This window comes from Diorhabda sublineata, chromosome 8 (assembly GCF_026230105.1).
Source record: "Diorhabda sublineata isolate icDioSubl1.1 chromosome 8, icDioSubl1.1, whole genome shotgun sequence".
NCBI lineage: Eukaryota > Metazoa > Arthropoda > Insecta > Coleoptera > Chrysomelidae > Diorhabda > Diorhabda sublineata.
Window position 1 is genome coordinate 24150838 of NC_079481.1, and position 22601 is coordinate 24173438.

Here is a 22601-nt window from a genome sequence, read left to right on the forward strand (position 1 = left end):
CATATTACTGAACGAATGCCAGTCAGTAGTCTCTGGATCAAGTTCTACGGTTATTTTTCGACATTTACTTTTGGCTTTTGATAGCGTTTTCAAACTCATTATATGCGGTGCCATCGGTTGACCGCATTTGACTCCCATTTCACTTGACTCATTTATTGATATTAAGGAAATTCGAAGCTAAACATTAAATACTACATATTACTCAAATATTATTAATGAATAATATAATCATTATAAATAATAAAATAAAGTAAAGTCAAACAAATATATGTATCACGTCGCTTTCATTTAAACGGAATCGCGGTATACTATTAACTAAGCTCTAGAAAAATTCTAATGTAAACGTATCCCATTTCTTGAAATTTTTGTTCAGGCATTTTTTTGTAGATTTGTACCTATTTCATTCCTTGCCACAACTTTTTTCTTGGTGATAAATGACTACTAGAAACAATCCAAAGTAAGATACGTAAGATATGTCTTTCATAGTTTTCTACATTTCTAGCTCGCATTCCAGCGAAACGAATGTTAGAACAAACTTATCTTCATAACAAATTGCTGTTGTTTACTTCACTGATGGTTCACGGAAAGATGAGCGGTTCGGTCTGGTATTGCACTGTCCCGCACTGGACACTTCCCTCCTCTGAGGTGATACGCGACGGGTTTCCGAAATCAAGTCTTACAAAAAGTATAAGCTATATAAGCTGGTGGGATTCAGCATTATCACAAACGAGCTGTACTAAAATTACCCCAAAAATTTCAATTCGTCGTTGAAGGAACGTTAACTAAAACACTATTATACAACTGAACATGTCTATTGGTTCCGTGACTAAGCTGAGGAATTAAGATGGCATATACTGATGGAATGTTCGTCTATCTAACCCGCCCACTAAAAGGTTGGATTTGATTAAAAGAAATTGAATATTTTTATTAAAGTTTATTAACTATAAGCTGTAGTTTCCTTTAAAATATAACACTAGTTGGTTACGCAAAGAAAAAAAGCTCATGGTAATCGCAAATATGGATCGACAAAATATTCCTATCGGTAGAACTCTTAGGGTTTATAACGTGATGAAATATACAAGAACCAAACACGATTTGCATTCCTTACAAATAGTACAAAACAAATATCGCAATGAAACACTCCTGCTGCCATAACCTCATACTTCGTAACAAAAATTGTGACAAACTTTTGTTTTATCAACCAAACAAAGATAATTTCTAATTCCACTATAGTAGGTATAGGTAGGTCTCTGCATGGATCATCGATAACATATTTATGAATGCTATATACCAATATCTATTGAATTTAAAGCACTCCGTTCTACAAAGCTATTTCAATAACTCCCATCATACGAAACTAATTTTTTCTATGACCGTGCGTTTTAACCCACTTTCCCGCACATTAAACCGAATCCGATACAAAATATTAATGGATTCATCCGACGAAGAACTTCTCGAAGCTATTTTGAAGGCTGCAAATGAAGCTAATTCCGAGCTGTTACCTGCCAAATCCAGACTAAAGTATAAGAAGCAATACGATCATTTTGTTATATGGTGTAAGGAGAAAGGGGCCAAAACTTATAAGGAAGAGGTATTTCTGGCGTATTTTTCAGACCTAAGTAAGGTTTTAAAGTCTAATACATTATGGTCCCGCTATTCGATGGTAAAAAGTTTCTCTGTTCTACAAATGACTTAAAACTGTTGCCGTCGCCATCATCGTCATCGTCATCTTTATGCGACCTGCAACCGTTGTCAACTACCTTCCAGTTGAAACCAAATAACTCCACTGAGACGGCAATTCTGACTAGTCTACAGAATACAACAAATTGTGTTTTCAATATTAATATTTATAATAATTAGTAGTTTAAATAATGCTCCTAACATGTCTTTCCCGCACTTGACCACTTGCCCGAACTCCGCTCCGCGCCGTTCGAGACAACTGCAGTCGCGTGCGGGAAAGTATCACTTTCCGCACTTGTTAGGAAAATAACTAAACCCAATTGATTTATGAAAACATGTTTCTCATCGAATTTCCAGGAGTAGTTCAGTATTTTTTAAGAGCTACACCCGTATGTCTTCGGAGAAAAGTTATAATACGAAATTTAGATATAATGATGGTTACAAGAAGCCACGATCATCCATCCGAATGACAAACATGAGGGATAACCACTATATCGATCTTCTATACTTTATTTATATAGAGAGTGTCTCACAAATAATGTCAGTTTCCAATGTTCACATTGTTTATTGAAATAATCATAAAAGAAAGTAGTTTTAACAATTTACGACATATTTAAATTGTGGCGTATGAATTTTGACATATAAAAACGTATATCACCCCGTTAGACGTTTTTAATAATAATAAAAATTCACCTTTCTCCGCTACACCAACTCTATTTCGATTCAATTCATCGTAGTAATTAATTATTACTATTAACGCTTATAGCAACTGTGAATTTAAAGAACAATTTAGTGATTTAGTAATACGAATAGAAAACAGTTAATGAGATAGATCGAAGTCTTCAAGAACGGTAAATTTTCTGTTTCACGACCAAGTCGCAATTTTTTTTTCAATTCTCACGTATCCATTGTTAAAGTTATTTATTTCTTGGAATAAGTTAATCAACGCACAACTTTCCAAAAGCGCCTTCCCCCAGTATACATTTCTGACTCAAGCTTAAGTCAAATAAACAGCAGTTAACAAAAAGATTACCGCGGTGTTTACCTTAACAATACAGGTTGTTTATTCGTTATTTAACATGTTGAATGGAGAATATTTCGAGGTATTTGCTAATCGCTTCCGTCTTTAGATTATTTGAATTGAAATGAAATGTTTTTGAGTCAGTCAGACAGTTAGTCATTATGTACAGTCTACAGTCTTTTTATAGTTTCTGCATTCATCCTTTATGCAATTTTTGGTTATCGCCATTTTCTATGCTTCTCACATTGTCTCTAGTTATAGCTATATGTTGGTTCATGCTGTACGATTTTTGTATTATTTCAAATTTGTTTCATCATTGATGTTCCAGAGTTCTTCTATCTGCATGATTTTTTTGTCGTTCTAAAGTCTGGTGTTCTCTGTATGTGCTTCAATCACCATATTACTTACGATTCTATTATTTTGTTCATTTTTCTTTTCCAAATAAATTTCCTAGTTCTTCCCAACCTTAATATATTCTTTTTTCCCTCCCTTGTATCTTTCCTCACTTTTCGCTTCTTTAGCTTACTCTCATTACTGTTCTGGACAGATATTTACGTAAATTATCTAAAAAATTGGGTTTTTCTGTTTTGTGCTAAGATCAGTTCCCAAACAACTAAATTTATCCACCTCTATAACTGTTTATCGCATATGGCTTTCCATTCTGGGGTACGTGTGGTGCGACTCAATTTGAGCGAATCTTCAAACTACAAAAGAGAGCTGTTAGATATTCACTCTAACTAAACAGCGGAGCGCACTGCCAAGACTTCTTTAAAAGTTTTAAAATATCCCTTATTCGTATTTGAATCCGTTGGCCTAATTCGTAATCACGCTTTTCCAATTTCAGAAAGATCATTGAACAGCTATCCACTTAGGAACGCAGAGCATGACCTTTATCTACCTAATCCACGTTTAGAACTTGTTAAGAGCTCAATACTTTACCAATGCAAAAAATGCACAATCGTTTGCTAATTAAAATCAAATCTATAACATCTTTTCCCGCATTTCGCAATAATTAGACATACTTACTGCAAAGTACCTGCTACTCTATAAACTACTCTAAGAATAATATTTTCATTTTAATGATTTTTTATACAAATTATTTCACATTTTAGGATTGCCGTATAGTTAGTTTTATTATCTAGTTCAATTTTGTATACATGTAATATATATTACATATAAAAATTTTCATTTGTACATTTTCAAAGGTAACTTTGTCATAAAACTCCAGAAACAAGAGTTTCTCCTGATAAAGAACTAGGTGCATCAGGACCTTTTCCAATCCAATGTCTAGACTATAGTAATTACAAAATTTCGAAAGTATATAATAGATTGAAAAATTTTGCACTTCCAAAGGCTGTAATGTGCATTGCATTTGATAAATTATGTTCAATCAAATTGTTTTTGGACCTAGAATAAGTGATTCAATTTAAGACGTACCTTTGATCATACCCTGTATACTTAAATCTTATTTCAAATTTGAAATCTGCACTATTTTGCCATTATCCTTATTTTAAGTTTCGAGGGAATTCCTTATAACTTTGCTTACTCTGCGGGTAATACAAGTTTTTTTAATATTCAAGTAAAAAGGGCTTCGCCTTTTTTATTTTTCTCTCAAAGTAGCTTTCAATGAATTTGTATTAATTCGGGTAAAAAATTAATAATACACTACAATTTTATATGTATAGAAATAACATTAAGTGAAAATCATTACAATCAGGTTTAGAATTATTTCGTTTTCCAAAAATTTTGTGAATCAGAAGGTAAAACAATTTATCTGTATTAGTTTTTCAGATAAGAACATTGTTGATTTTATGAAATAGTATCTCGTAAAACTCTAATATACATTAAATTTTAGAATAATACAAATTTATCATCATACTTATATCGCGGTAGTAAAAATATATGTTTTATTTTCAATACAAAAGTCCAACATCCGATTCATGTCATCACCATCACAGTGAAACGAAGGGCATTATGTGAAGCTTTCAAAAGCGCCGCTAGATGACGCATCCGCGTAGCAGTGTCTACAATACATCGTCGTTCGCGTTCTTGCTTCTTTTTAGTGGATTTTAACGGAGTCGGCTTTGAAGCCAGGTAGTTCAGTTTGCTGTTGGCCGGGTTTCAGGCGAGAGGACATAACGGTGTCTGGTTCGCTCGTTGTTCGATTTTCAAACGCGGTGGTAGGCTTAGCTTTCACTATTCTCTGACGATTTATATATAAAAAGTTAATTAATATTTTTTGTTATAAACAATAGTTTTTGTCCCAAGTGTTTTATATGTGTCTTGTGATGTGGTAGTGGGAATATACAGAGTTGTGTGATTGAGTTTTTGCCACAAAAACAACAGTGCTTTTACCTTTTTTGGATACTTTGAGATAACGATCATCTAGTGGATATTTGGATATCTTTTTGAACTGAGTGTGGTTTTACTGGATTTATTACTGAGGTATTTATAAATTTTGAAATCTACACCAAAGGTTTTGTTAGATTATGTGCAGAATTCAAGAATCTAACAAGTTATATACCTTACAGTTCTCAGTAAAATATTTAATATAGATTAGCTCTTAATAAAGGACCAATATTTTAATTTAGGATCATTTGATAAATGCAAAAAGTTCGTATCTAACGAAATTGCTCAAGTTTCATTAATAAAAACCAGGTACAGTAATTACAAGTTAGATTGATAAAAACTAATTTAAATCAAAAGATACTCAAATTATTGATGCTAGATGATTTATAAACACAAATAATTAAGGATAACAGACATTCCAAATCGACCGAAATAATAACACACATGAAATGATGATATTACTCTTTTATTAGAGCAGCTTAAAACCTGTTTTTAATTTTGTTGTAGCTTGGTGCATAAATTTGATTCTCTAACATTCCAAAAACACTTTGAATTAAATATACAAGAGCTATACCAATTTTTGAATCTGATTATAACTGTGTAATCCTGGAATGTTTCAAGATTTAAGTGTGTGGATTAGTAGGATCAGAACAGGTGTGTCATTGAGAAGAATAATTTATTCATAAGATGAATTAATTGTTGGACGCGAAGAAATTTTTTCTCTTTCTTTTAGAACATATTGAAATCTTGAATGCTTGATATTGTGTACTTCAACGTGCGACTGACTCATGATTGTTTTAATCAGCATAAGATAAGAACTATTACTGGTTATAATCCATACTATTATAACATAATGCAAATAATGACAAATATTATACCACTCTGATCTCATTATTTTTTCTTCTTGAAAAAAATTCTCAACCCCACCACATTTGTTGTCTCTCATCTCCTCAGTACGAAGATATATATCTCAGAACTGAACTGCGGGTCACATGACTTTATTTCCCATTTCATTAGGAAACATCTTGAACTCTTGGAGTCACGCCATCACAAATTTTAATTACAAATTAAAGTTCACTAAATAACTGCACGAAAGCTGTACTTTTATGTCTTTGACTTTTATAAAATACTTAATACGCCTAGAGTGAAATTCTTTTAAGTTTTATTCTTTTGTGAACGCGTCAGTAGTTTTTTCAATTTACTAGTTAAATGACTTCCTGGTAAGTTTCTTTTTTGTGTTATAAAACCCTAAGTACTTAGCTATTGCTATATACAGGGCGTAACCCGTTTCGGCGCTTAAATTACAGGCTAGATGAAATACTTTTTAATATGAAATACACATTTCGGAATAGAATAAAGAAATAACTCTTCTTATCTGAATCATCAGTGCTACACTTAAATCAGTTTCATTTTATAAGTAAAAATAAAATAAAACTTTATCAAAATAATTAATGGTAAATTGCATTAAAAAAATCGATGGTTTTTATTTAAAAACATATATACGAAGGAAGACTCTTACAAGGTATTGAAATAATGAAAATTAAACAGATTTATCAACATATAAAAGATCCGATATAATAGAGATCTAAAGTCAATATTAACAATAAAACACAATGTTTGTAAATAATGGAAAATTCAAGAAAAAGGAAAATTAAAGGAAAAGTCCTCCCAAGACGTAGACGCAGCTATTCCTATGGGTAGCCTAATATTTCTGACCCCATAATTTTTCTTCCAATTTCGATTCTTGTTTTTAAGCCATTTTAAAGAACAAAAATAAGATAAATAATTAGAGAATATTCACGACTCATGATTAATTTAAGTGACCCTCAACTGTCTAAGAAGAGGAGAAAATTTATAAAAGGCAGATTAGATGCCGTGTTATGCAAACTTTGAATTATTTTGTTTGATATTTACATTTTTTTTGTTTGCAGATGTTAGTCTTGTAAAAATAGACTATACAAGGGGATATTGAACAATTGAATCCGCGCAATAAAAATGGCGCAAACCTTCAATTGAAAACTTTTTTGTTAATGTAGGTGACGCTTTTCTACATGAAAATTCAAATAGTATTCTTCAGAGTTTTCAAAATGTTCGATTATTACCCGAGCTAAAGACACAACAATTATAGAATTTGAGGAAATTCTGTGAAAGGACAATACCAGTTACCATTCACAGTGAACTTACCCCGTTGAACTAATCTGGGCTAAATCAAATAAAGGGATAAGTCGCGAGATACTTGTTGATATTCGAAAATTAAAAAAATTATTACCAATTTTTTAATGAAAAGAAACAACGCTAGAAAATTCAAATAACTGTCATCTGAATTTCACAATATTTATTAATATAGATCAATATTTAGTAAAAATGAAGTTATGACAATTTGCAATTTATTAAGTTAATACTATGTATCAATAGATTGATAAAATAGAATTCATCGTCTATGTTTAGTAAAAGATACGCCTACAAAAATTTTCAATTACATCCCTCAGTTCTTGAGGGGTAAGCTCTGCACATGCCTGTCGAATACTTCACAATGTGGGGTTTGTTATCCATTTTGTATGATCAGATCCCAGGAAAGAAGTCTACAATTGTTGTTTTGAGAAATTTAAGGAGAGAATCGTCTACGGACTACTACGATCTATCCATAGATCTGAGTAAAGTTTGTCTGCCTCGCAACTATTCCATCTTACTGTGAAAGTAGAATTAGTAGTTCATTAATTGGTAATTCATGAATTCTATCCCATCAATTTTTATTTAAAGAGGGGCTTATTGACTGCACAATAGCAACAATCTTGTGACAATATGTAAATGCAAGAACAAGACCATATGTTGCCTTGTTCATTGAGGATCCAATCTTGGTCTAGGTGTTGCACCAAGACTCTTGAAAATAAATAGTTTTTCAAGTGATTGAAAGTAAATATAGAATTAAGAAATGATGATCGGATTTTTGGTATAACTTTTATGAAACAGTTTTTTGGAATCTGTACATTCCTATAGATATTGAACTACATTTATAATTAGTAAGTAAATACTGTCTATTTGTTTGTAGAATTCTTTGTCAAGATTCAAGGCAACTTTTCGAGTGTGACCTGAAAAGAAGAGAATCAATTTCTGCAAATATTTGTTTATTATTAATATAAAATTAATTTAGTAAATGAATACAACGTTTTCCATCTAACCAATTTTTGTCTCTTAGTTTTTAAATTTAAGGGCTTTATTTGATCCAATGGAAATTGCAACTACAAAAGACTTGCATGCTTGGTCTTGCACTTTTTGGTCTTGATCTTAGAGCCGTAAAGTCGATCTTGGCTTTGCATAAAAAGCAAGATCAGTTTCGCTTATTTCTACTACATCGTCGATAAAACTTTTCAACAAAAAAATCTGTTTCTTGAGTATTACCATGAGTTCATGAATAATAGTCCAAAACTTCAATTCATTTGATCTTGTTTACTTTGAGACGGCGAACCGCGTGATAAAAATTCACATTAAATCCCAGAATCTCTTGATGTACTATTAGGATTATTTCTAACATGATTTAATATGAGCTGTTCCTTTCTATTTTTTGCATAAAATTGATTCTAAAATATGTGGTACCAGTTTCGTTAATTGTATTTTCTACTTTTTACACCGTACTAATACTAGTACTGTCGTATATTAAATTCGAATATTGAGCGTTTACGATTTTTATATTTAATCAATTTTAATCATGTTCTATTGGTTTTATATTATACACGATTTTCATAAGGCGTCTTAAAATATCATTAACATGTTTTATAAAAAAATTGTAACTAATATTATTCTACTTGAGAAAATATACGTTGATTCTGTTAAAATGTAATTTTTAATAAAAATAAATTCAAAACATCACAGCAGATAAACTAAAAGGTTATCAAAGGTTATTATTCGAATTTCTTTATATGCTCCATCCTACAGTTTCATTGTTATCTGTTCTAATTTCAATTTTAATGTGAAATATGGTGAAAATAAGCAGTTAAATAAAAAACTTAAGTTAAGTACCGGTGCTGTTGGTTAAAGGAAATTTTGTTTGAATCGCATACTCGAACAGTAGATTTTTGAGCTATAATTACTACTTTTGTGGTCATCCCTAGTCAATGCAACTGTTCAAAGATTTTCACATGAAACAGGCTATGTGAATATTTTATCACAAAATCTGTTTTAAAATGTTATTTTCTAAAGTGTACCATGAAATTTTAATTTTTTCTATTAGCGTCTGCTTGACTTTTTCAGTACGACCTTAACCAATTGATTATTTACGACTTGATAGTTCGTGCCTAGATATTTTAAATGATAACCATATGTCTCATATAAGTAGAGTGGTTGGTCACAGTGGCTGCTGTCTACTGCGATTGTTATAACTTGGCCACAATAAAAATATTGACAAAATAATAAATTTTCAATTACACGAGTATCGTTACATTAAAATAAAATGCAAATATGTAAAGGGCGTTTCAAAATAGTCCGTTAAATATAGACATTTAAAATAACAAAAATTCCCGGAAAGCCAAATATTGGTGGAGAGCTGGGATTTACCACTATAAATGAAGTTTTAAAAATCCTCATCGATCCTATGTGTGCTACAGAAGTTATTCGGGGTCAAAATTTTAGGTTTTTTGGATTTTTCTCGAAAAGTTTTTTCAAAAAAACATCAAACCAATGCTGTAGATCTTAAAATTCTCTAACAAATGGGTTTTATGATTTCTTTACTAAGAGTTACCATTCCTGAAATATGGCGATTCTAAGAGTCACATTATACATGATATGCATATTTCCACGTCATCTGTGACTGTGAGGTAGTGTACTCGGCGCGTTTTTTTACCATGGTTTCCCCTGTACCCCTACTCCACTAACTGTAATGACAATTTTAGGTTAATTTGAGGCAAAAATACCCGTCAAGCTCTAGATATTACCTTATTATTGATATTGCTATTTATTAATGGGTTAACTATTGTTTTCACTTCAACAGTCATGTCTTCTTCAATTTCTTCCTCTTTCTCTTGCTGGATGTTCATAAATTGTTCAAATTTATTGTCGTTGGTCTCTTCATTAAAAACACAGGAATCTTCCTCTATTGTTCTCAACTGAACATTTGAGCAAGACTGACCTTAACAATTGGTACACACTGGAGAACACAGCAACCATTTGGCACTAAAACCTTTTTGCAGTTGCAAGAAATAGTGTTGAAGAGTTTTTCTGGAACAGATGGGAGTGAAGTTTTAATCGGTTCCAGAATATTATCTACAAATTTCCAACCCCAGTCTTCTGAGTTCAGTTGATTTCCTAGCCCTGTTTGAACTTTATACTATTCTCGATACAAGTGTTGAACAGCAGATGCCGTTATTGGAAGAAGACACGATAGTTGTACTTGTTTCTTGCTTTGCATATTTTTTACATAAGTTGAGTATCGGTATTTATCAATGCAATTAATTTTTTTGGAGCTCCATAAACCGCAATTTCTGTAAATACTTTAGCATAGTCAGTCAAATCTTTTTTTTTCGAATCATTCAAATACTGACGTTTTGCCCTTCTATATATTGCTGACCTAATGTCGCAGCCGGTTATCGCATGTAAAAATAAAATATAGTTTTGGCATTTGGGATAAGCCGATAACCTTTTTGAAGAATATATTTCTTCTGTTCACTGTTGAGCCATCCAGGTTTCAGATAATGGATAATTTCATCCAGTAGTACTAACAAATCAACATCTTCACCAACTACAATTATTGTTTTTGGTGCATTAAATTTTTCTATTGCTGTTTCAATGATGAGGACATCTGCGTCATTTTGACCTTGTTTCACTATAATATTCGCAGCTGTTAATTTGTCACTTAACATGGAAGTGAAACAAGATTTATTATTAATGTTAGTTAAAGTTAAACATAATCTCGAAACCCGATGATGTTTTTGTAGTTCGACGACGTTGTTCTGAAGCTTCGATATTCTTTGTCGAGTTACTGTAGCCTGAAATGTATATACGTGACTTATATGTGGATATCATGTATAATGTGACTATTAGAATCACGATATCTCTAGAAGGATACCTCTTAGGAAAAAAATCATGGGGACCATTTTTGAAGAGAATTTCAAGATGTACAACTTGAGGTTATAAAACTTACTGTTTTGGAATAAAATCCAAAAAACCTAAAATTCTGACTTTTAACCCCGAATAACTTTTGTAGCACACCTAGATTCGATGAGAATTTTGAAACTTTATTTGTCATGGTAAGCCCCACCTCTCCACCAATATTTGGTTTTCCGGGAATTTTTGTTATTTGACCTCTATTTGTATGTCTAAATTGACCGGAGTAAAAGGAATAATCCGATTTTATAAGTTTATATTTTCAAAATTAATGATCATATGTACAGGTCACATTTATATTGAATTATATTAAAGGGTAACTGATGAAGTGCTTCAACTACCATTTACAGGTGCTCAATTTAGCACTGTACATGTTTATCCGATACTCAAATTCGTTCCACACCTTAACAAGCATACTTTGGGTAAAAGGTTCATTATCTGCTCTAATACAGGTCTTCAGTCCAACCAACGTTGTTGGAAGGAAACAGATATAAACTCTATATCTTCATTGAACACACGTCACCATATGATTTGCTTTTAGAGCCCTCCTGTATCACTAATTTGTTTTTACCATCTTCCTATGCTCTTAGCTGTATGAGGATCAACAATATATAATTGGTTTCACATTGCATGGAAATCACAGACATGCATCTAGTAGAGCATATAGTACAAAACGCTTCAGTTGTGTAAACGCTGTTTTGACAACTACTGAGCACAACGTTGACAGAATCCTGCTACTGCTATCGAGTAGAACCCACGTAAAACTCCAGAGCTTCCTCATAGATGATTAGCTACTATTTTTCTAAATCGGATGATTTTTATATATAAGAAGTTTCAAGATTTGATTAAATTTTATTTTATATTTTTTTAATATAAAGCAATAATACTTTTTATTGGAGAATGCGAGAAATTCGTAAATTGAAAGATTTTTGTAAAATTTAATTGAAAGAATATCTTCGATATTGAAAGTGCTTTTGACTCGTACTAGAACTCGTATCTAGATATATGCACAAAACGCTGGTCTCACTCACGAATCAGTATTCCATTAATTCTCATAGTAGATGCAACAACTTCTCTGATGAAATTTTTTTCGTGAAGGAGATAATCTTTTTTTTCTACAATAACTTCTCTTTACCTATCGCAATTCAGTGTAAAATATTTGATGTGATCTTCGACTCTTGGTTCAATTGGAAACACCATATCCAGTAACTGGAAAGCAACTACATAAAAAGACTAAACATAATTAACACACTTATTAACGTTCCGACTAAATGATTATTAAGCAATAATTATTATTTCCAAAAATTTTACAGAATGATACCTATCAAACTTAGACTTAAAAATTCTATTTTAGTTTTCCCGTGGTTTATATAAACTTTGCACAAGCATACAAACAAAGAAATGTTGGCTTGATTTGAAACCTTCAAGGTCAGTAAGTCCTGACTTCAAAGAATTTATATGGTTAGTATCATATGAGCCTGGCATTTTTTCTTCTCTTTTTTCTAAAAGGAAAAAGGGTCTACTTATCATATAACTGCTGTGTGAGAAATTAATGAAAGTTCTTTTAAAAGTTACTAGATCTAAAATGTCGATCTTTTCATTAAGTAGACAGTATGTCAAAAAAGTAATATGACAGATGGCAGCCGCATATTGTTTCTAATGTGATGGAATATTCCTAGATTTTCCGGCTAACCTCTAAGTGGTTCTCTGAAAAGCACGAATGAAGTGCATTATAACATTTCTTAAGCGGTAACATTCAATGATCACATAGTTACAACACCCTGGATCACTAACTAAAATATTACATTCTTCACCGGTAAAATTATGACAACCATACTTTGGGATTAATGTTGTGTTTTCCTGGCGAGTGACAAGATCATCAAGCCAGATCGTTATTACGACACTTTGCTAATATTACATGGAGCCATTCGACGCAACTAGATGGGCAAGTTGAATGAATGTATCATTATCCTGCTATATTACTAAAATAACGCTATTGCGAAGATTATTTCCCGTTTCTTAGGTTGGAAGAACACCGATTTAGATAATATTCTTTTGGACATTGATGTGTAAACATCCGTCGAGATGTAGTTCGATTGATTACTTGCTACCAAAACCATTCTGATAAATGCTATGGTAATAAGGTAGAATACCTATCAATATCAAACTATCGTCGGTATTCTTTTTGATAACTCCTCGTACTAACAAATAGCAATCAATAAAACGACAGGTGGCATAGTACCAGTATACTGTCACATATAATCTTTAATGTCGTTTATATCTGTAAATGTTGGTAAACTGCTTTCGCTAATATTTTATTTCCTTCTCGTTTTTAAAAATTTGTTATTCTCTGTATAGTAAATATGAAAGATATTTTTTTACATTTGATTTTATATAGTGAAACCTTGAATATATTTAGTTAATAATAATTTTATGCCGGCTGAAAGTTTATCATATTTTTATATTCGATCACTAAATCAAGTCACGATAGGTACTTTTAACAAACATCATATTTCTGCACGTGAACTAATGTTTATCCAACCCAACTTGACATTTATAAATGAGAAATTCATATTTCGGAAATAGAACAATCAGAATATAATAAATTACCACTATTCGTCGTTGAAATAATATAAAAACTATCACGATTTTGGAATGATGATGATTTTATTTTTAATTTCATTTTTACTGGTTTTTTTATTACGGTTCTTCTATTTTCAATTGCAGAACATGTGTTTGTATGAACTGTATATATAGAGATTATTAATTTTAAGTGTTTAAACATCAACCGATTGGACAACGTGCAGTAAAGTAGATCAAGCGCATTTTTAAATCAGCTATCTAGTTTTAATATACGTACTTTAATTGCATAACATGGTACAAATATTAAATAGGAAAAAGCCAAGAAAACAATTACATACTTACAAAGGTGTTTTATTTAAACAGGGTACTAAACGTGAACTCTTTGTAACCTTTTTGATTCGAATAATAAATAATAATAAACACGTAAGAAGTTACAATAATATGGGACATACAATTACAATCAAAAAGATACTTGCACATAAACTAGATCAAATAATAGAGGATAAGAAAAGAATTACACAAAAAACAACAGAGAAGTTACTTAAATATTAGGACCTCCAGATCGAAATTCAGAATGTGGAATCATAAAACGAAAGTAATACCTATTATCGTAGGAGCAACTGGGTTAATATCCAATGTTACTTCCAACATCATCAAAGTATTCCCGGGAAAACCCAAATGCAAAAAGCAGTGATACTGAGTACTGCACACATAGTACGAAAAGTGCTGTGAAAATACAGAATACTCATCGAATCAAGTAACACCCTAGGTGCACGATGCGCACACGGTGTTACAAGACCAAAGCAACCTTAGCACAAGCTCTAAGTGGAACAGAATAATAAAACCCTGACAAAATACTCGGATCTCCCAATTGAGATTAAACAGATGTGGCACAGCGAAAATGTGTAAATAGTCCCAATTATTAGGTCAACAACCGGCGTCGTGCATAAGACCTTGCACGTTAACATCGTCAAACTAAAATGCAAACCAAACTAAGATCTGAAAAATAAATTGAAATTATCAATTATTCTAACATTATTAAAAATCACACTACGGACCGCCACTGTGAACAGTATACTAAATAAAATATATTTAATATTTAATAATGGAAAAGTTTTTTAGCAATAATCAGCCGGTTTTTTGACATACACATTTCTACGAGCACGTGTTCTTTAATCCGGGGTTACTAAGAATACGAAAACTAGTAAAATTCACTACTTTTGTGTTAGAATGAGTATCATAAACACTTCTTCAAAACTCGGTAAATTATTTTTGCGGTCGGAAGTTACTCTAAATTGTGTTGTTGTCTTAAATTTAAATATGCACATAAAAAATAAAAAAAATAATTTTCGAAATATATATTTAAATAATTAAGTTTAATGTAAATATTTAATACAAACTAAGAAAATTGGTAACCTATGTACCCAATATTTTTAAAGAAGTTTCTAGGTGTGTTTTTAGCACGAATAGTCGTGATTGTTATTTGATACACATTTTTGATAAAATTGATAAAAAGTTCGTGATTTTTCGAAAATCATTCCATCACACATTCTATAAGCAGAATTCACGTTCCACAAGTTATTTTTGACACCTATAAATAAAGTCAGTTTACGTTTTACCAAAGTGGATAATAAAAAATGGGTGGGAAGGTAGAATTTTTTGAATTATAGACAAAACGTACAAATAACCTTGTCAACATCGTGTTGCACGATTTTTCTCGAATCCATCCAGTCAAATTATATAATTAATACATTATAAATATAAAAAGTTGAATAAGGTATTACAAAAATATGTAATTCGAAATCCATATTTTTTTTTGAAAATAGCAATCATATTCTTTAAAAATATACACAACAATAATCCGTATGCGCTCCATAGCAGCTTACCATAAAAAATACAATGTTTAGATTTATGTCAGATTCATAAAAAAATATTAAACAAAAGTTTTTTTTCAAATCATTCATGCAATCTGCATAAATAGATTAGAAACATTACACGCTACATTAAATATAGGCGTCTCTTTTATTTTTTGTTTTTATAAATATCAGCATATAGCTATCAAAACCGCGAGGCTTTAGAGCTTTTTTGAAAAAATTGCCACAAGCAATATATTTAAAATGAAAAGGAGAACATCCATGTTATCCACGGATTTCTGCTACGAATATTGTTTTACAACATAAACTGAACCGAAAAAATGTTAATAGAGGATAAGTTTATTGGCATGACAGGCCACATAAGTTCATTATCATAGATAAAAAAACACGCGTTTTTGTACACATTTTACGATTCTTAACCGAAGATCTTAAAAATAAAAAGAAAATTCAATACTCAAGTCGTGTGTCTGACACATAGATGGTGCTGCCATGGTTCCAATCCATATGACGTTTATGAAGTACCAATTATCAAAAGGCTATAAAATTGCATGACATTTAAGTTAAGCTACTTTTGTTATTTTCAAAACAATGGATTAAAAACAATTTCGTGTGTTAATTTATCATTGCTTCTTGATGAAAAAAATACTGTAGAAACTCAGCAATGGCTTCAAAAGTGTTATCCGAAATTGCTCCATCGAAAAGTACCATTTGGTATTGGTTTGCTGAGTTTAAACTTGGTCGTACAGACACCGATGATGGTGAATAATCTGGTCGTCCATTTGAGGTGGTTATTTCAGAAAACATCAAAAAAGTCCACAAACTGATTATATGTAATCGTAAATTGAAAATGCGTGACATAGATGAGGCAGAGAAGGCAGACAGTTAAGCATGAACATTTTGCCACGAGAAAGCTTTTTGCAAAGTAGGTGCCGTATTTTCTAACAGTCATCAAAAACAACAACATGTTTATTCCGGAATCAAACCAATCATCATCTGAGTTGACTGCAGCCGGTGGACAACGTCCGAAGCGTCTAAATGCACGACAGTCAGCTGGGAAGGAAGAGATTGTCAATAGCGATTACTACATAGAGTTGTTGGATCGTTTGAATGCTAAAATCAAGAAAAAACCACTATTTCAGCAAGACAATTCACCGATTCACAAGTCGACGGAAACGATGGTTGTATTGAAAAAAATACACTTCGAATTTCTTCCTCATCCACCGTATATTCTAGTGACTAATCTCAAAAAAAAATGCTCGCTGGTTAAAAAATCAGCTCAAACTAAGAAGCAATTACTGAAAATGAAGCCTATTTTGAGGCAAAAGACAAATCCTTCTACAAGCACGATATCGAGAATTTAGAGAAGCGTTGAAATGATTGTATTGCTCTTCAAAGAGATTATATTAATGAATAAAATCATTTTTTGGCAAAAAATGCGTTTTTCTTAGTTAGTCACACGACTTGAGTGATGTTATTTAACCATCACAAAGTTCACTTAATTAGAAAATTTTACCAAAAATTGTGATGAAAGTGTTTTATATAATGCCAAAAAAATTCATAAACATTACATTTGAACGCTGACGCGCATCGTTCGTTTTGTTATTGAAGGCACAAATTTTTTTCACATTTTCCTTAACTATTGCTAAGTATACTACTCGTTCAACGTCAATGGGAAAACTTACTACATCTACATTGTATGGTAAATTATAAATTTGAGCAAATTTATATTTAGATTCTGTTTTCCTCCTTGTCTTGATTCTTTCTTGGCGTATTTTTTAAAATGTGCTACTCGTATTTTGTAGCAGATAACCTAAACCATTTCATAAATAGTTTTATTCGATATTCAAGTGACATTTCAATAGCGCTTCAATGCTAGAACATCAACTTTATGATTTTTTTTAATGTTATAAAAAATATTTACATCACAATTTTAGGTTTTTTGTTTTTAACTTAGGCCATCTTTCTTTTTATTTTTGGATTTCCGATTCAGAATAGTGAAATATGTACAAAAACACGTGTCTGAAAATGTTTTATCGATTTAATCTTCAATTATTAATAGTAAAATTATGTAGCCAGTTAAAATGTTATTATATATCGGCTCTATTAACAATTTTTCGTCTCATTGACGTCGTGTACAATTCACAAGTAAGCGAGCCCGAACATTTGGCTTAAAACCTTGACAAATGAATCAGTAGTGTGGTAGTCAATATAGATAGCAGTTGTCTGGAAAATCTCTTTGTTGCTTCTGTGGCTTTTGTTCTGGTGAGTTCTGCTTATTTCATTGAACACAGACCATCAAAACGTCTGTACGCTTCTGCTAGCTCTATAAAATATAAATAACAGTCGCTGTAGAAGACAATTAATCGGGCATTTCGTCAGAGGGCCTCTACAAGTTTGGACCACTCACCACAAATGGAAAACCAAATAGTGACTAAATAACGATGATTCGCCAAGTACACAATTTGTTTAATTCCGGCCTCATAGTAAGTTAACGTTTTCATCATATTATTACATTTGACAACTTATAAGTGAAAAGTCATGAAATATCATATCAAAATAGAATAATTCCTTGTCATGTCCTTTCAATTACGATATTATTGGAGTTGGAGGTATTTTCCTTGGCAGATTTCTTCATTAGTTCTGTTAACTTTTGAATAGTTTCGATACAAATTATAAAATCCATGATATTTGGTGGTATCTTTATTTATTTTTCTTGATAGTATGAATAGAATGTGGTTGTCGTCGAATTAATAGTATACATGAACCGAATTTCTCATATTATTAGAACATGAGGGCGATCAGTTTAAATTACAAACGCATCGCTACTTCATCATTGTCACTAGTTCTATTTCTAATAACAAGGATTTCTTATATGCTTCGTTTTGTTGAATTATATTTTTTACTTTCTTTTCTTTACTTTGCTTTGTTGTTTTGTGAGTGAATTCGTAATTTTACGACCCAATTTTGATTCCATTTCTGATGTACTTAGATATCTCAAATGGTTTTCATACTTTTGATAATTTAGTTAAAATGCATGTACTTTTTGTTCCTAATATTTCATTCTGATTAAAATAGCTTACTTCAGCCACACTAATTGATTAAAATAAAATTTATAATTTACACATGAGAGTGAATATTTTTTACAATATGTGTAAATGTTAGAAAAAACAAGACAACGTGCAAGAAATTGTCAAAATATTGCATATATGAATATTGCACGTTTGATATTATGCGTGTCTCTTGCCATTGTATCAAGGTTGCCACTAACAAAAATTTGCTTTAGTGAAAATAACTAGGCTCCTTCCTTCATATTTTGTTTAATATTTTGTAAGAGTTTGAAAAATGAAAATAACAAAATTGGGTAAGTAACAAAGTTAAAAAGTAGTCATTGAATCACTGTCAATAATTATATCTTCTTCTGCTTTTCTTTTGGAGCCTGATGTACATAAATATATTTTTATGAAATATAATTCATTGTGTGTTAATTTATGATGAGTAAACCATTGGAAATAAAATAATAAAAAAAAGAAAAACTTTCTAGCAACAATGTTGATGTTGTATAAATTTCTGTAAATGTAGTACATACTATTTTATATATATTTAATGGCATGCGGACGGATCAAAAACAGCAGACGGAACTGGAATAGGAGTGTAGGGCGCAGAACCAAACATTCTAAAATCATCAATCATCCTGTATGATAGTCAAGCAACAATTAGAACTCTAAGCTTCAATATCATGAAATCTAAACTCGTTTGGGATTGGGTCGTTTGGATAGAAAATCCAAACGACCTAGATAATAAAAAAATAGAATTACACACCAAAGCGAAAGGGAAATAAAATAGCTGATAGGCTCGCTAAAGCGGAGGCGGACATGAGATCCGAACCCTACCGAACAATGGAAAAAGCACTGGAAAAGAAAATAGATAAGAGCAAAACCAATTATTGGGACAACGTACATGGACCGAGACAGGCAAATACTCTTCTGGGAAACTATAACCTGAGTAGATTTGCTAAACGCATCAACATAAGTAAGAACAACAGGAGTTGTCGCCTCAACAAACACCTGAAGACGCTAGACTAAGCAGATAATGATTCCTCTTATCCATGTACGAATTTCCACCATTATTTTTTATTTTTTGCTTTTTATTTTGCATCATTCCACGTCAGATTTCTCTCTTTAAAGATTTCTGCATTTGTTTTGTCCCAGGTAGTTTTTGGTCTCTCTGTTTTTCTTTTGTTCTCTGGTCTTGTCTGTCATACTTGTTTCACTACTCTGGTATTCTTCATTCTGTGTAAGTGCTCCCACCAGCTCAATTACCTTTTTTTTTGTAAAATCCAATACGGGTTCTATTTTTAACTTTTAACTTTTAGTTCTTACTGTCTGGTTTCTAATACGATCTTTCCTGGCTATCTCTTTCACTCGTCTTAGGTATTTCATCTTCATCGCCTGAATCTTACTCTTCTGTCTGTCCTTTATGACCCACGTCTCACATCTGTATGTGGAGTGGTACACTTTCATTTTTGTTGTCCTAGATATTTCCTTTCTGTTGATAAATTAATTAATCATTGCATAATAACATTTAATGGCTTTGTCGTGTATTAATTTCTAACTCCTGCCTGCCAGTATTTTCAATTATAACCCCTAAAAATTGGTAATCATTTACTTGTTTTATATCCGACTTGCCATCACTTTTGATTTTTTCACGTTGATCTTCATTCCATGCTTCCCCAGCGAATTATTACATATGTTAATATTCTTTTGTAGATTGTTTCTTGTATTTGCCATTATGACGATGTCATCAGCAAATGCGCATTCTCCTAATTGTATTCTTTGCATATTGTGGTATCCGACATATAATTTTTGGGTATTTTGGCTACACTCTTGGATGATATCGTCCATAATAATAAATAGTGTTGGGCTTAGCCTCCTTGTCCCAGTCCGTCGTGTGTCATAAATGTATCTGATCTCATATTTTTACTAATCACATAATTGTTCGCTGTTTACTACATTGCTTTAATATTTCTAATCAGCTTTTCGTTCACATTTATTCTATATAGACTTTCTCATATCTGCGTCCTAGGTATACTGTCACAAGCTTTTCTAGGTCTCGATTATTTGTTTTAATGTAAAAATATGGTCTTGGTTGCTTCGTCCTTTCCGAAATCCACTCTGTGCTTCTGTTAGTGTGTGTTCTACTTGCTCTATTTCTATTTCCTTTTTGTTCCATATTTCATTGAACAGTTTTCTAATTGTTTCCTTTCATTGTTACCCTATCTTTTTAATCATTTCAGATGTGATTTTGTCATGTCTTGGAGCTTTTCCGTTTTTCAATAATTCTATAGCCTCTTCTAGTTCGGTTATTAAAATTTCTTCCCCTTCTTCTTCTTCTTCTTCTTCTTGGATGTTTGTCTTCTCTAATGTATTTTTTGTTTTGTTCTCTTTTGTATTTAACATATACGCGTATCTATATACATATACATACTATTTTAAAAACAAATTATATTGTGTGAATATTTTTTGTACTAAAATGCATTTTAAAATTTTTTCCCACACAGCATACCTATTTTTTCAACATTTAGTTAAAAATTCTTCTTCTCGTTCGAAGATAATTTAAATGCGCGATACAGTTAGTCACAACTCTCATTACAACTTCCAATACTAAATTGGTATTTTTTAGTACGATTAAAAACTGAATTTAATTATGCCGTTTTAAATAAATGATACAGTTAGAAATTTAGTTCGAGTTGTTTTATAGCATTATGTTGCGTATGGAGGCATCAATTATTGCAGCTGATAAGTAAATCCATTGAATTTTTTGATTGACAGCTTTCAATAACATTCTTCGAATATAGGCTCTATTTACTGACCGTTATGTCTTCATTGGTAATTAGAGTCAATATTTTTTATTTGCTTTAATCGCGTTTTGTAGTTTTTTCAATTAAATTGCTTTCTATAATTGTATCGGTGAGTGGAAAAAGAATATAACTCCGTGATTTCGAGATAACAAGAAAAAATTTATTGCAAAAATTACTCAAACTACCAGTTTTTTGATAAATGGCTTCAACGAACCCATCAGAATTGAAACAAATGTAACTATGAATTATACTGTTTTCATACTCAATTATAAAAATGTATCAAATGATTAATGTTAATTGAATTAAAGTTAATTCATCTTTACGTTCATCGAGAGATTGACATGTTTTCCTGTAAATATTTTGTAGCCGACGATATAATACATAGTATAGAATAAATACTGATATTTTGAATGGTTTTAACTTGCGACAAATCAGAATCCCGTGGAAGATAGATTGTATCATATTTTTTCCACTGCACACTAGTTGCGTCCAGCGGTCAACCGGACCTGTAAAGTTCTATATTAGTTGCGTCCGGGTTGACCATTTTCTTATCTAGCTAATAATTCCATCTTCCTCTAAATTTTAATCCGGTTACGTTTGGTTAGGTTAGGTTATGTTTTTGGTCATTTCAAACCAATTACTTCAAATTTATCCCCATCCACGGTAGTTATCCCAATATGATTTATGATTAATAAGTTGGTAATATGTATTTTACGTAAACTCTAGGTAAAAAAAAATGGTTGAACAGAATTCAATATTTAGATATCGATAATCCTAGGAAGTATAATTAGTTTACAGAAATATTTAGTACCATATATCTTGGAAATTCTTTGGGGCGCAATTCATATACGATCAGTACAGTAACCCGGATTAAAATTTAATCGCAACTCACATGCAACCATTTTTTCATAACTCTTTTTAGATAACCTAAGTCCCGTATCGTCAAAAAATGGTAACCACGGATAATTGGAAGTAGTGAAAAATTTTACGGAACTGCTTTGATGCTGCAAGATCTAACAAATATCTCATCATGTTATTACGATTTTTCACAAGCAACCGTCTGAAAATATGTGAAGCTCTTCTATCTCTGCTAGTATTTTCTGCACATGATGATTAATAAATAAACAGACCTTATTGAGAT

The 22601-nt window shown here is 31.5% G+C and overlaps 1 protein-coding gene across 5 annotated transcripts in view; it reads left to right on the plus strand.

The window, feature by feature from the left end:
• LOC130447457 (ephrin type-B receptor 1-B) overlaps positions 1-22601 on the plus strand; it is a 779444-nt gene that overhangs the window by 376183 nt on the left and 380660 nt on the right. Inside the window, exon 1 of one of the 5 annotated variants that reach the window (XM_056784285.1) lies at positions 4779-5146. The exons of 3 other annotated variants lie outside the window; for them this stretch is intronic. The gene's annotated coding sequence lies outside the window, so the exon portion shown is untranslated. Of the gene's footprint in view, positions 1-4778; positions 5147-22601 lie in introns of those variants that run through there. One more of the 5 variants, XM_056784279.1, reaches the window with a different exon arrangement.